Here is a 15,179-nt window from a genome sequence, read left to right on the forward strand (position 1 = left end):
ATCATAGTTATTTTATAATCTGTGTTTGGGACGCTTGTAGATCTACTTATTTTTCCCATTTTTCTCTTAGTCTTTGCTTTGGTCTTTGTCTTCAGAATATGTGTGGTAATATTTAATTGAATGTCAGACATTGTGATTTGAAAATTTTAGGAATAATTTGAGACTCTGGATGATGCTTTTGCAGTCTGTTAGACTAGGAAACACTACATAATGTATTGAGCTAATCAAGACTGGGCTTACTGAGTTTGTGAGAGCTGATTTACTTTCACTTTATTCCTGGTTTATTCTGGTTATTCCTGGAGTGTACCTCTTCAGCAGTTCCAACTCCCAAACTCCGTGAGGTGAACGAAAGAGTCTCAGCCTCTAGGCTATTGCTTACAAATTGCAAAGGCGTCAAAAATACCAGGCTCATTTCTCAGCATTTCTATTCAAACCAGGATCTTGGCTCCTTGAGGCTTGGCTGCCTTGATAGTTTTTGGATACTTTCAGTCTTGATTTTTTTTTTTCTCTCCAAATTTTATAGTTGTTCTCATGGGGAGAGTTGGTATAATATAAACTAGCCTGCTATAATTGGAAGTGGAAGTATCTTGTTTTTATTTGCTCAAGAAGTATTTTTAGTGCCCACTGTATACCAGGTACTATTATTCTAGGCACTGGTAGATAATGTTTAAGTACTATTAAAAGTTACTCTTTTCATGGATCTCATGTTCTAGAGAAGGCAGATAAAAACAAATAAGGTAATTTCAAGTAGTGATAAAGACTATGAAGGAAATAAACAGTGTGATGTATAAGAGAGTAGCTGGTTATAGAGAGAAGGCTGCCTTAAGATAGACTAGTCAAGAAAGTCTTCTCCAAAGAGGTGACATTTGAACTGAGACATGGAAGATGTGAAGGAGACAGCCAAGTGAAAAAGTAGGAAGAACAGAGGAAATGGAAGGTATGAAGGCCCTGAGGTGGAGAAAGAGACAAGTGTGGCTAGGACTTAGTGAGAGAGGGAACCAGTTGTATGGATAAGATTGAGGAGGAGATAGTCCAGGTAACAGGTAGTGAACTATATATAATGGGAGGAGGGGAAATACAAGTAGGAGAACTGAAAATGACTCCTAAGTTTGATTTTAGCCACTAGTTACCATTTATTGAGTTGGAGAAGACCAGAGGAGGACCATATTTGGAGAACGGGTATCAAGAGTTCTGTTTGTGACATGTTAAATTTGAGGTGCCTGTTAGGCATCCAAAGCAGGACATGTAAATTTGGGAGTTACTGGCATAAGGATGATATTAAAGCAATGCAAATAGATAAGCTCCCTTGAAGAAATATTGCAGAGAAAGAAGAGAAGAGAATCTACAGCAGGCCCTGAGGGACAACAATATTTAGAGATTAATCAGAAGAGTAGGAGCAGCTAGAGACACAGGAAGGAAACCAGCATTACATAAGCTAAAAGTGTTTCAGGAAGAAGGGACTGGTCAGCTCTTATGAATGCACTAAAAATTAAGATACAGACTAAGAAATGTCCATTGATTTTGATGATACAGAAAACATTGGTGACTTTGACAGGAACAGGCATCTTAGAGTGGTGGGGGTAGGAGCTAGACTGGAGTATGGTGAAGAGCAAATGGGGACCTCCAGTTCTAGCAAAATGAGGACTGAACACCACTCATTACTCTCTAAACATGCAGACATGCTAAATTCAAATAACAAATTTAAATGTATAGTGGCCTCACAAAAAAGGAACAGAAATTCCCAGGTACCTCCCAAAAAAGAAGAAACTGAAAGCTAGAGTCGTATGCATAGAAGCTGACATCAAGAGGGGGGTGGGTATAAGTGCGGCAAGAAGGGGAGGGTTCATCACACCCAGAAATAGACCCTAAAGCCTAGCAGCTTAGGTTGTAATTCACTCACAGTGATAGGAGGGGTGTTCTTGGCCTTATGCATGGGAGGAAATGGGAGCTGAGATCCATGCCTAAAACTGGGATGATGCAATTGTCGTACAGATGCTCTATGGTACTTTACCCTAGGTAGAGTCACTCTTTTCCTGTCTCTTTATTTAAATTAGACTTGTAGAGTCAATCTCAGTTCTTAGATCAGGCTGGTTAGGAATCTGGGATGTTGACTGAAAATTATGTGTGTTGAACTTCCTTGTACATAAAGACTGGGTAATCCTAGATCTGATAAAGTAGAAATGTCCCAGTAACTGAACTCTTTCTGGAACTGAGCTAAGCATTCTCCTGGGAAAGAATTTTAATTTAAATATCTGATGGCCCCCCAGTAACTCTTTTTAATTGGAAGCTAATCCCTTAAATCGAGATGGTCAGTTTAGCTCAATAGCAAGTAGTACATTAGGAGGACCTCTCGGAAGCCAATGAAATGGTTTAAAGCACCTATCTCCTTTGGTTTAGGTCATAGATTATCCATAAATTGCCTCTTGCACCAATAATTCTAATTCTCTATTACAACATGCAAATAAAATTTTTTTAAAAAGGTAGACAGTGAAACTCTCTACTGTCTAAAATATTTTACTGAAAGTCAATCAAGGCCTGAAAATGAAGCTAAAAGAGGTGGTAAAACTGTACTAGTAGCTAATTCCTAAACAAGGACCCCTTAACATGATCATGGTTTCTTAGAGGTATCCCAAAACTATTCTATTTAACTTTTCTTTTCAAAATGAAAATTGTTTTATTGGATTTTTTCTGATTCCAAATGTAATCAATGTTCATTGTAGAAAAGCTTAAAATTCTAAAAACAAAAGCCTTTCTCTTCTTAAATTCCCAGTTCTTTCAGACTCAGCTAAAAACTTTGTCTTATTTTTACTGAGCAAACTGAGTGATTCAGTTTTTCCTCAATTCCACTCTATAAATATATAATTGGTGGATACTTTTTTTTTTTTTTTTTGCCCAAGCAAATTTCCTATTACTGGAAATACTTAAACTCAATGTACAGTGATTCCATTAAGCTTTAAGAGTTTCAGATCTTGGTAGTTGGTGGCAAGAATAACCACAGATAGACTAAGTTTATGAAGGGAAAAATAAGTCTTTGGGAAAAACAAAACACCTTTTATGAATGCTTTTTCATTCTCTCAGGCATTATGGTAAGTGCAACATGATTGGCTTGTGCTACTAATCTCTACTTACTTGCTCAGAGTTGCCACATTAATCCTAAATCTATTCTATTCAAGGACAATTTTTATTATATCACTTTACAGTTTAAGAACTTTCAGTGGCTGGCTGCTATTTGTCTAAACAAATCACCCTAGCTTGACATCAGTGGGCCCCATGCCTTACTAGCTATTTCTCAAAGATTCATTTTCTTCCCATTCATATGTGTTCCAGGCTCATTGCCACCCCTGTGGATATAGCATCAACTAAACACCCATCCTCTTCTTTCAACAATTAAAATTCTATGCTTGTCTCATGACCCTAGTCAAAACTCACCCACTTTTCACTGACCTCTTATGATTTACATTTTACAGTATATTCTGTCCTCTATCCACTAGTATGTATTTACTGGTTGGTTTGATTATAGCTATTCTTTAGTTATTTCATGACTATCTTATCTCTACAGCTGACTTTATGTAGGTATTGCATGTGTGATATGAAACATAGAGTCCATGGAATAGATCCTTGCTCAGAAATATAGAGGCCATGGAAAATATAATTGTTCAGAATGCATCCTCTATCAACATATTCAAGCCAGATATTCTATGACCACAAGTTCATCCGTTTTGGTAACAACCCATCTTCTTTCCAAATCTCAATACCTTAGTAATAGATACTACCCATCAGAGTTGAGGGATTAAGAGTTGGATAGGAAAACTGCTGTGTGGAACTATGGCCAGATTTAACAGGCCATTATGTGGACAACTGAGACATTGGAAAGCAATATAGAATAATAGAAGGAACACTGGCTTTGGACTTAGGCCTGGGTTCAAATTCAAGTTCTACCACATATTAACAGTTACCTTATCTTTTTTTTTTTAAATTTATTTATTATTTTTGGCTGTGTTGGGTCTTCGTTGCTGGGCGCGGGCTTTCTCTAGTTGTGGCGAGCGGGGGCTACTCTCCGTTGCGGTGCGCGGGCTTCTCATTGCGGTGGCTTCTCTTGTTGTGGAGCACGGGCTCTAGGCATGCGGGCTTCAGTAGTTGTGGCACATGGGCTCAGTAGTTGTGGCTCGCGGGCTCTAGAGCGCAGGCTCAGTAGTTGTGGCGCATGGGCTTAGTTGCTCCGCGGCATGTGGGATCTCCCCGGACCAGGGCTCGAACCCATGTCCCCTGCATTGGCAGGCGGATTCTTAACCACTGCGCCACCAAGGAAGCCCCAGTTACCTTATCTTATTGTGAGGATTAAATGAGATAGCATGTGGATGGCTATTGTGGGTCCCAGTGCATAGTAGGTGCTCAATAAATAGTAATTATCATTATTATCTCTAAGTTATAGTAGGTCTGCACTCCAACAAATGAGGTTAGCTGTTAAGTGAAATATCACAAGCCATAAAATATCCCTTTGTAGATAGACAGTTTCTTATTTTGAATTAGCTGGAATTCTTTGAGTACCAATTTATACAGCATTTGGTGCTTGATTTGCTTTTAAGGAAGAATCTCTAAAAGATGCTAAACTGCCTCCTTAGCCAGGGACACAGCAGGGGTCTGTCTCTCTGTCCCTGTAGACGGCACAAACAGTAAGACATCAAGATAATGGCTCTAGTGCTGGATTGGATGAAGTCCAAAGGCCAAGTTCACATGTATTCGTACTGCAGAACAACTCCTAAGATTATAGAATCTTGGCTTTGGAGGGATTTTCTTAGAGGATATGGAATTTTGCTATTTTTGTTAGAAATATCCATTATAACATTCCAGATAGATCATGTAACTTCTGGTTTAAGGGGAAGCTCACTATTTCGCTAAACAGTCCGTTCTGTTGTAAGCTCTAACCAATAGACAGTCCTTTCTTAATCAAATCCAAATATGCCTGCCATGACTTCTTCCTAGTGGTTCTAGTAATGTCCAGCAGAGCAATGTAGATTAAGTATAGCCCCTCATCCATTTGAATACCCCTTAGATATCTATTCTAATTCCCCTACCTTCTCCAGAATAAACATCCTACTGTCTTTATGTAGCTATGCCTGTTTTCAAGGTATATTTATCAAATATTTGACTTTAATTTTAAAATTATGAGCTAATAAACAAATATGTGAAAATCCAGAATTCCAGGGGAAACTGAACTATTTTAATCAAATTTGGACAGATTGGTTTTTTGTTGTTGTTGTTTTTTGTTTGTTTGTTTTAAAGATTTATTTATTTTTGGCTGTGTCGGGTCTTAGTTGCGGCATGCAGGACCTTTCATTGCGGCACCTGGGCTCTTCGTTGTGGTGCACGGGCTTCTCTCTAGTTGTGGCATGTGGGTTTTCTCTTCTCTAGTTGTGGCGGCATGCTCCAGGGCACGTGGGCTCTGTAGTTGTGGCACATGGGTTCCAGAGCACATGGGCTCTGCAGTTTGTGGCACACGGGCTCTAGTTGAGGCATGTGAGCTCAGTAGTTGTGGCCCGCGGGCTTAGTTTTCCCGCGGCATGTGGGATCTTAGTTCCCTGACCAGGGATCGAACCCACATCCCCTGCATTGTAAGGCGGATTCTTTACCACTGCACCACAAGGGAAGTCCCCAACAGATTGTTTTTAACAAACCAGGGTATTGAGACAATAGAAGCTGATTCATATTGAAAGGCACATATGCCCTAAGTAAAAAAACAAAACATGCACTACAGTATGACATTTGAAATAATAGATTTTGGAGCAATGATTACTGCAGTATTTATCGGATTTTTAACAATGTCTTATATCTACACTTTCAAGAGAAGTTGGCCCTATCTTAATGTTAGAAATGGTTATCAAAATAAAGGTAGGTAAAGAAGACTTACAGAAGCTTGGATTCATGGGTCTAAGCAGTAATGTTTTCTCTGTTTGAAATGAGATGAAATTATAGAAAGCACCAAAGCAGAGAAATAACATTCAATTCAACAAGATTTAATGCCTTCCATATGCCAGGTGCTAGAAATAAGTAGCACATAACATACATAAAGTACATGGTTCCTGTCCTCATGATACTCAGAATCTAGAGGGGAAAACAAATATAGATAACCATAAAAACAACAACAATAAAAAAAATAAGGTGCTCATTTATTTCCAACACACTTCTACCTCTTTGGGGACTGTTAAATCTACTTTTACAAGAGATATATAGAGAATGTTGATGGTGATTTAAAGACTCCAAAATGCATTTAATTAAGTTTAGTGTAAAGATCTTCAGACAGATCTTGTATAGGTTACTCGGAAGCTTATTTACTGACAAATGCACATCAGTAAACTTAAAGGCCAAAACTCAGAACGCAGAAAAACCTTAAGGAAAAACAAGACAAGTGAGAAAAAGAAATAGACTTATGGCATGGTTGTCAACCTAAATAGTTGTTAATATAATGAACAGAATTGGATTATACAATAAAAGGTAGGGAAATATCATTCTGTAATACTCTAATGCTCGGCATTGTTAAACTCTTATTTGGAATGTTCCCTTAATTTGGGTTGCCAGAAATATAATTGCATTTGGAGAACCAGATTAGGTCTAGAAAAGCCTGGCAAATGTGAGTAAAGGAAATCTTATGAGAAAAAGTTAAATACACTTCTTTCCCTCAAGGAAAGAGAAGGTGCAAGGGGGTGATTTGACTGTCTTCCATACGAGGAAGATAATGTTAATCATTTCTCATTTCAGTGATGTAATGAGTAAGGTTAGAATGGCCTAACGTACAGCTGTGAACGTTTATTTTGGGCATATGAACTTTCAAACATATCATGATATATATTAAAATATCAAAATAGGAAACTCGCATAGGTTTACATTTTTACCTGTTTGGCTGGTCGGGTAATCTGATGATTTGTTCCTTGATTCTGGGCAAATGTTAAACAAACAGAGGTCTTTCACAACAGTGTGATTAAGGTTTACAGCAAGATTGTGAAGGCTGCTCTGGCATAGAAACAACTGTGAGTAGTACAGAGGGTGCAGGAAAAGGTCCAGGATGACACCATTTTCGTATCTACAGCTAGTTCTTCATCAAGAAACATGTTCATATATCTTGGGCTACAGAAAGTGTTAAAGAATCAATATGCCATTTCTGCTGCTGAATTTTTAAAGCTTTGCATCCTAAAACCCTAGTCTAGGGTGTGACATGAAAATGTGTTTGTCACCTACTCAGAGGAGATATCTGGGTCTCTCGGCGTAATCTAGATAAAATCTTAGCACATACAAGATAAGTTCACTGTTTTGAAGAAACCATTTTAGCCTGAACATATAAAAAATAGCACATAAAACCTGGATCAGTGAAAAATATATGTAGGAAATAGCTCTGCTTCCCAGTAAACACTAAAAGTGTTTTGTTTTGTTTTTTTTCCTATAGTAGACAGGAGAGAAATATTGAGCTGGATTGCCAAATAGTAAAGTTGCAATTAGTAGAATTAAATCAAACCACCCCATATGCTTCCCCTTGGAAAGAAATCCCATTTCCACTCACAACCATCTAAAACTGTCACTAATAGTAGTAGACAACTGTATGAGAAAAAAGGAGGTAGAATTTCAAATTTTATATGTGGAAAACAAAATTATTAATTTCTTTATCATAACAGAGCTTTATCATTATGAAAGTCAAAATGTTAAAATGAGTTTTCTCATAGAGCATACCCATGTGCTATTCTATCAGGGTTCATACCCCATAATGGTATATCATAATGATATATTTTTTCTATCTCCTCAGTCGTTTTTCTATTCTTTATAAATTTTTTCTGTGACTTGCATAACTCTCTTACATACATGCATGCTCTTGCCTCCGTGTGAACACTCCCAGATTCTTCCATCCACCTATCCTGTCCTCATCACTTCACTATCAGAAAACAGATGGCATTTGACTGATATGCTAGGAAGAGCCCTAGTGGCAGAGAGGTGAGTCCCAGGGCCCAGATCCCTTCTGACAGAGTCTCATCATTTCACTACTTAGAGTTCTTTTCAAGAGGAGGTTCCCTCCACCTGGCTGGCATGCCCTCCATGCTTCTCCCAGAGGTGTATGCTTTGACTGGTCCTCCTGAAGCAGAAATGGAAGTTTGAGGTTCTCAGTGTTTAAGTAGAAAAACCAGTGGAGGGGGTCAGCTACCTACCTCTCTCTGACCTGTCTGGAGTGGCAGTGGAAGTTTTAGGGTGCTGGGAGTGGAAATGGGATTTCTTTAGGAGGGAAAGTGTATGGGTCGGGGGGGTGCCTGGATTTAATCCTATTAATTGCAGGTTTACTATTGGCATGCAGTCCTTAATCCAACTCAGTATACCTCTTCCCTGTCAACAGCATGGGCTGTGGTGTCAGATCACTTGTGTTCAAATTCTAGTATTTTCTCGTCACTGTTTTTATTACTTTTATTTTCCATGCTCTTCTGGTAGAAAGAAAATACATTAAACACTGCTATCGCGCAGGCACCCTCACCTTAACCATGTTCGAGTTAGGCCCTCTTCAGGGTCCTTCCTCCTCTCTCTCACTTTGCTCTCCAGCTTTTTAAAAGCTGTATTCCGCACACTTTCAAAACCCTACAGTCGGTCTCTGCCACCATCGGTTTGAGGAGCTCTGTGTACCCACCTCCTCCGCTCTTGCTGCAGCCAGGGTGAGAGGGTAATAGGAGGGCAGAAATGATGGGGCCCTGACTCCCAGCTCCTGGCTGGGTGCCTGAGAGGAAAGCCAGCATTTTTGGGCTCCGGCAGCAGAGGGCGCCACGTCTCCCCGAGGCATCTTCCCTCGGGGCTTAACAGGCGGTACCATCTTGACCGGAAGCACGGCCTAGAGTCCTGAGGAGAGGCCAAGGCCCCGGTCACCTTTTGATGTCCTAAGGCTGGAAGCAGGCCGTCTCTCGGAGGAGCTTGGAGAAGCATCTTCTGTGGCCAGGTTCATCCAAAGTGCCTGGTAAGCCCACCCGGCCGCCCAGGAGCCCCAGCGAAGCCTTGCCTTTCGCGGCGCAGCCTGTTAGCACCGCCCCAGACCCGGGGTCCTAGTGAGGGACCGGCCCGGGAAGACCCGCAGAGAGAGGAGAGGGCTGCTCCTGGGTTTTTCTCCGTCTTGGCCAGACCCGGGATGGTGGAGGGAGGGCCTGGCCTGAGTCTGGCCGACGCGGGGAACTAATACTTGGTAAAGATGATACAGCGTATCTCTGAACTGTGTGAGACACAGGAATGTACGTGTTCACAAGTTCTTTCTTTTCTGGTGGACGCCAGAGACTCGTTCTTCGCCCTTTACTGCTCTGGTAACTGGGAAGTAAAAGTACAAATTTTAAAGTTTCTCTTTTCTCACCTTGAGCACATCATAGACTGACACTGATCTCTCAGTGTGGAACCCAGAGGTCTCTTATGGATCATTGCAGTACTAGGTTGGTAAAAGCTTAAAGTGCGAAGGGAGAGGGAAAGCAGTGATGCCTTCAGTGAAGAATTAGGCCTAACGGTGGAACCTTGCATTTGATCATAATTATTTAGCATGATATGCCTGAAATATATAGAACTAAATACTTGTTTATCTTAGTATAGTCAACTGGAGTACATTAGAAATTGATACTGACCAGACAAAACAGTTCATATAAGTATATTCACGTTCTGTGATTGTCAGAATGTGCCTACTCCAATCCATTAATATTATCATGAAGCAAAATGACATTTCTGAGCTACTGTCTGTACATAAAAGTTGCCTTAGTTAATTTAAGCATAGTAATAAATAGGAATGTTTGATTCATTTAAAGTCTAAAATTATCTGAACTAGATTTTGTATAATTTATGCTTCTCAATCCCTCTGCAATCTAGGCATATTCTTTACTATGTTATACCTTTAGAGAGCTAACCCTCATGTTAGTCTACAGACTGTGAGCTGTGTAGGTTCCAGTCTGTCTTTTTCACATTTAGTTTTGCCACTGGACTTTGGGCTTCAGTGTCCTCACTTGTAATGTAAAGGAGTCAGCTGAAGTTATCACCAAGGTCTCTTCAAGCGTGAATTTTGCATGACTAATCCATTGTAGAACACTAAAATAATGGTTCTTTTGTAGGTCTCTTGGGGCTTTTACTATTGCTAGGAATCATGCTGGAAAGATACAGGCATCACATGGAATGCGAAAGGAAACGCAACTGAATAGTGGCCATGTTTTGAGATAGAGACTTCAGTGCCCAAAAAAAGCGAGAAAAGCATGTTTTATTAGTGGTGTTTTAAGGAGAAACATGCTTGGAAAATGTCCTTCAGTATTTCTGGATAGAGAAGTACCAAATGAATGTGTCCTTTTAAAATTACATCAAGCGCTTTTGCTCTGCATACTCAGGGTGCAAGCTAGTTAGGAGGGGCAGAGCCCCTGACCTACGCCTGAACCGCGTGGAGTTTGAGGTCAAAGCGGGTTTGGCTGCTAAGCCTGGACCCGGGCGCCGGAACCCCTAGATGGGAAGGCCTCGGTGAGGCTGCCGCGAGTTCACCTGCACATGGGCTCCGCGCGCACCGGTTCTCCCCACGGCAGGCCCCCGCCCAGACACCAGCCCCTCCTCTCACCTGGGCAGAGCCCAGGACGGTTAGCAGCCCAGGGGGCTCCGTCAGGGGCCAGGGAAGTGAAGTGACTTGCTCGCTTATGTTTTCTTCGAAATTCGGGGGTCTAATTCCTGCCGGGCTGGGGAATGACCGAAGTCTGGGTAGTATATTTAGGGTGGGCGTGAGGGCGGTGGCCGGACCCAGCAGCTTCACGGGCCAGCTCCGCCCCTGCCCGGGACCGGCGCTTGCTGACGTGACCGTGGCTGCCCCCGCCGCCCGTTACTCGAGTGCGGCCCGCGGAGGGCGCGCCCTGGAGCCGAGCGCCCTCGGCCGCCACCTGCGGCGCCGGTAGGCCGGGTGCGGGGCGCGAACCCGCCAGGAGCGCGCGGCGGGCGTGGCGGCGGGAGGAGGAGCCCGGAGCGCGGCCGAAGGACACCCCGTCCTCCAAATGCTGCCACTTGACTAAGCCGGCCGCTGGCGAGAAGGCGGCGCCGCTGCCCTTGCAGCTGGACCGCACTCCGCTTTGGCCCGGGCCTCAGCTCGTCGCCCGCCCAGACGCCGACCCACCGCGGGGCAGCGCCAGCCCGGGAGCTGCAGGAGCGCCGGATGCCTGCTCGGTCCCCGCCGCCGTCCAGACGCCCGAGGGGCGCGCAGCTGCCCGCCGACGTGTCGAGTAAGTGAACACCTGGGAGGTGGGCGACCCGTGTGTGTCCGCAGGTCTCTGCTCGTCAGTTTTGCTTTTTTTGATTTTCAGTGGCAGAAACCTGTGAGTTACAGGAGGCTTTGATTAAACCGTACCTTTCTCGGCCAGCTGCCTCGGCTAGAGCCTCGTGCCTCCGGCTCCTAATTAAAGAACTTAGCCCCCGCTCCTTCCACCTTGTTCTGAGCCCTCAAATTCAAGGTTTTGCTTTATGAGTTGCAGTTTCATCTTCCACCCGATCCTTCCTGCCTGAAGAGTAAAGATTTTCAGGTAAAAGATTTGCCTATGAACACTTAATTTGTATGCCAAGCTGTCAAGCTTGTGCTCTGAAAGGCATGTCAGGAGCAAAGTGTGAGCTCCTTTTTTGAGCGTTGGGAGCCTGAATCTCGAGGTGAATTATGATGCACATGGGAAATAAAGCAGAGTTGACGGTAAGATCCTTCAGCTGTTAGCGAAGGGATCTGAGAAGCAGAGCAGAACAATCGGAGTTTGTTTCTCTTATGTTTCCCGTCTGCCCCCTCCCCATCCTTTATGGAAATAGGTTAACAAAAATTATAAACTAGTAAACGTTCTCATCAAAGACCCCATCGTTTTAGGATCTGGTATTTATGGTATTTATCTTAGGGAACATTTTAGTTAAGAATTCAGAGGAATAAGGAGTCTACTTTGATTATGACAAAGTATAAATCACATCAAGATCAACAGTTGAATATACCTTTAATTTTTGGACGAGGCTGTTTTCAAGTACCTGATACAGGTACCGTGTATATAGATGGGAAATAACATTAACATTTAGGTATTCTGCCTGATGTCTTCAGCAGAATGGTCTGTTAAAACAGTTAACTTCAGTTTTTAACTTCTTTGTTTTGCCATCAAACGAAAATTACTTCCGAGGCCCACAGTCTTATAACAAAAGAGTACTTTAAAATCACAGACCAACCTCCAATCCATTTTAACATTCCCTCTGTTGCACTCCCGACAGACCAGCCACACTTTGAGGGAGCACTTTAGTGACAGGGAACTCACTGCATTGTGAGTTATCCCTCCTTTCTGTTATTGTTAGCAAGGCCTTGTTTACACTGAACTGACAACTGCTTCCTTGGACCTGTTTCTCATTAATCCTACTTTTGCCAATAGCCCTCCAACTTGTGAAATTATATGTAGAACTTTTCAGCAGAGAAGATCTAAAACTTTCATCCATCTGAAAGAGTCTATGACCAAAAAACTGTTAAGAAATGAAAAGTCTAGGTGGTACAGAGTAAGACTTTCGTCTCCTTTACTTGACAGCCTTTCAGATCCCTGAGCTTTGGCTTCCTCATCTGTAAAATGGGAATAATAATATACTCTATCTACCTGTAGGGCTGTTGTGAGAATCAAATGAGATAATGTTCATAATACTTAGCATAATTGCCCAGAAGTCAGTAAATGTTAGTTATCTTCACCAAATAATATTCACTTTAATGTTTCCTTCCTTACCTAAGACCTTTCTCTGTGCTAAAGATCCTTAGCCCAAAATTGAATGCATTAATTCAGTCTAGTCTGAACAGTGCAGAGTGCAATGAGTTCCTATCTTCAAACAAAATCATGTAATTTTTTTTTGATGTTCTTACTTTTTTTTTGGTTTATTTTAACATCTGTATTGGAGTATAATTGCTGTACAATGTTGTGTTAGTTTCTGCTTTATAACAAAGTGAATCAGCTATACGTATACATATATCCCCACATCCCCTCCCTCTTGCGTCTCCCTCCCACCCTCCCTATCCCACCCCTCTAGGTGGTCACAAAGCACCGAGCTGATCTCCCTGTGCTACGTGGCTGCTTCCCACTAGCTATCTAAAATCATCTAATTTTTAATTGGCTTTTGTAGTAAATACACCAAAGTTGACTAAAAAACTCACCACCACCACCCCACACACACTTTTCTGTCAAGGTAGGCTTTATTCATTCTTTAATTATGCAGTTAAACATTTCTTGAATATGAACATTTTTTTTCTTGTTTTCTATTACTTTAAGCCTCTCTCCAGTTTGCAGTTTGTTAGACGTGTTTTAACCTTGATTGTGGCATTCATCATGTTAACTCTGCCTTCTGATTTTGTGTCACCTGCACATGTGGTGAGTTTGTTCACCAGACATTCGGGTCATTGATAATACATGGGACAGGTCTTTTTGCCATGGTGGCACATCTAGAAGCCCGTGGCACATAGAAAGTCCTAGACTTTTGGAGCCTGGCTACTAGCTTTGTGACCTTGAGAAACTTCTTTTCCATATCAATAAAATGAGGTTAGGAACGTCTGCCTTTCAGGTAATTGTTAGAGTTCAAAGTAATGTACTGAAAGTGCCAAGTACAGTACTGGTTGGGAATCTATTTGCCCCTCAGTAGATATTGCTGAGACAAATTAAGTAATCAGCTGAACTCAGCTAGCACTGTCCTTCAGATTAAACTGTTCTAGCCCATAGGTCAGTCTTCTTCATAAGGACATTATGGGAATAATTTTAATCAAATGCTTTGCTTAAATTAAAAGATCTTGAATATTCTCTGGTCTACTACAAAAGTAAATGATGTTAGTTTAAAAATTACTGATTCTTAGTAAACTCCTAGTTCCTTGAAATCCCCAGTATTTTTCCCCCTAAATATTCCCCGTTTTCTGATTAAATCTTGAATTTTGCCAGAGATTGGTATCAAATTAACTGGTTTGTAATGGCTAGGAATTCTATTTTTTTCCTTCAGTTTTGAATTTTTAAAAAATTAGGGGGAAAAAGTGTATTTGAGTCTCTAGCCTCTTGAGACTTCCCTCCTTCTCCATGTTTTTCTGAGGTTGTCAGGATATTTCTGTGCTTACATCTGCCGATTCTCCCTGGAATATAATTCACCAGATTTTGAAGACGTGAATTCTTTTAAAGTGACTTCTTCTGCTTGTACCTTGGTTCTCTCTTAATGAGGTTTCTTCTGTCCTTTCCAGCTTAAAGATCATTTGCTTTTAAGAAAGCAAAACAGTTGCTGAGCAGTTCTGTTTTCTTTCTCTAATTAATTAATATACCATCTGCCTTGGATTTGGAATTTTTCTTTTTAACTGGAGCCTGTTTTCCATAGTAAGAGTGATATGAATAGAATGACATTCTAATGTTGAAAGTTTGGGGAGTAATAAATAACTAGTCAGTATTTGATATAGGAAGAGCCTGTACTTTAAGAATTAATTTATTCCTTATAAATTAAGAGTTGTGAAATAAAGGATGTTTCACAGGGGGCTGAAGATAACATAAATTAGTGAAGCTGTATGGGTGCCAGACACAAGGGAGTGTACAGAGTCCTGTGAGCTGGAGAGTGAATGCCCAGCTTAGAACTATTCTCATTCAGAGCAGTTGGAACATTACACTGGCCAAACGAAACACTGGCCCTAACACTACTGGGAGTTTGTGGCTTTTGCTTGTTGTAAGTGCCCTGAAAGAGGTAGAACTACGTATAGTTCACTGTTTTATCCCCAGCATCTAACACACTTTGAAGCACATGGATATTTGATAAATAACCAGACTTTAATTAGCATTCATTAAGTGCCTCTACATGGAGAACTGTTCTGTGCAAAATAGCAAAAGGAGAAATGGCTACTGCCCTTGAAGAATCTTTAATCTCATTTGGGGAGGCAGCACTTATAAATTAAATAGGCTGGACAGGAGTTCAAGAAGAAATCTGGATAAAGGTTTGAGGAATTCCAGAAAGTCTGCCTGAAGGAGACGGGGATTCCCCTAGCCTTGAAGATGGCACAGATTTGGTTTACGCAGGGAAGAGGGGAAAGGGTGCCGGGTGGAGATATGGGGCAGGTGGTGTTTTTCAACCTAAGGGAAGGCCAGAAGGAGAAAATGAGCATGGGTGTGTGTGGTAAGGATAATAGCTTGAGGGGGGAGGAAGTTTCCTTGGAT

At 41.6% G+C, this 15,179-nt stretch overlaps 1 protein-coding gene across 1 annotated transcript in view; it reads left to right on the forward strand.

Moving 5' to 3' along the window:
• The first annotated feature begins 10,956 nt into the window (after positions 1 to 10,956).
• Positions 10,957 to 15,179, forward strand: part of C1H2orf88 (chromosome 1 C2orf88 homolog) — a 28,659-nt gene continuing 24,436 nt past the window's right edge. The window contains exon 1 of the mRNA XM_061203320.1: positions 10,957 to 11,237. The gene's annotated coding sequence lies outside the window, so the exon portion shown is untranslated. The remainder of the gene's footprint in view (positions 11,238 to 15,179) is intronic.

The sequence above is a fragment of the Eubalaena glacialis genome, chromosome 1, assembly GCF_028564815.1.
Source record: "Eubalaena glacialis isolate mEubGla1 chromosome 1, mEubGla1.1.hap2.+ XY, whole genome shotgun sequence".
NCBI lineage: Eukaryota > Metazoa > Chordata > Mammalia > Artiodactyla > Balaenidae > Eubalaena > Eubalaena glacialis.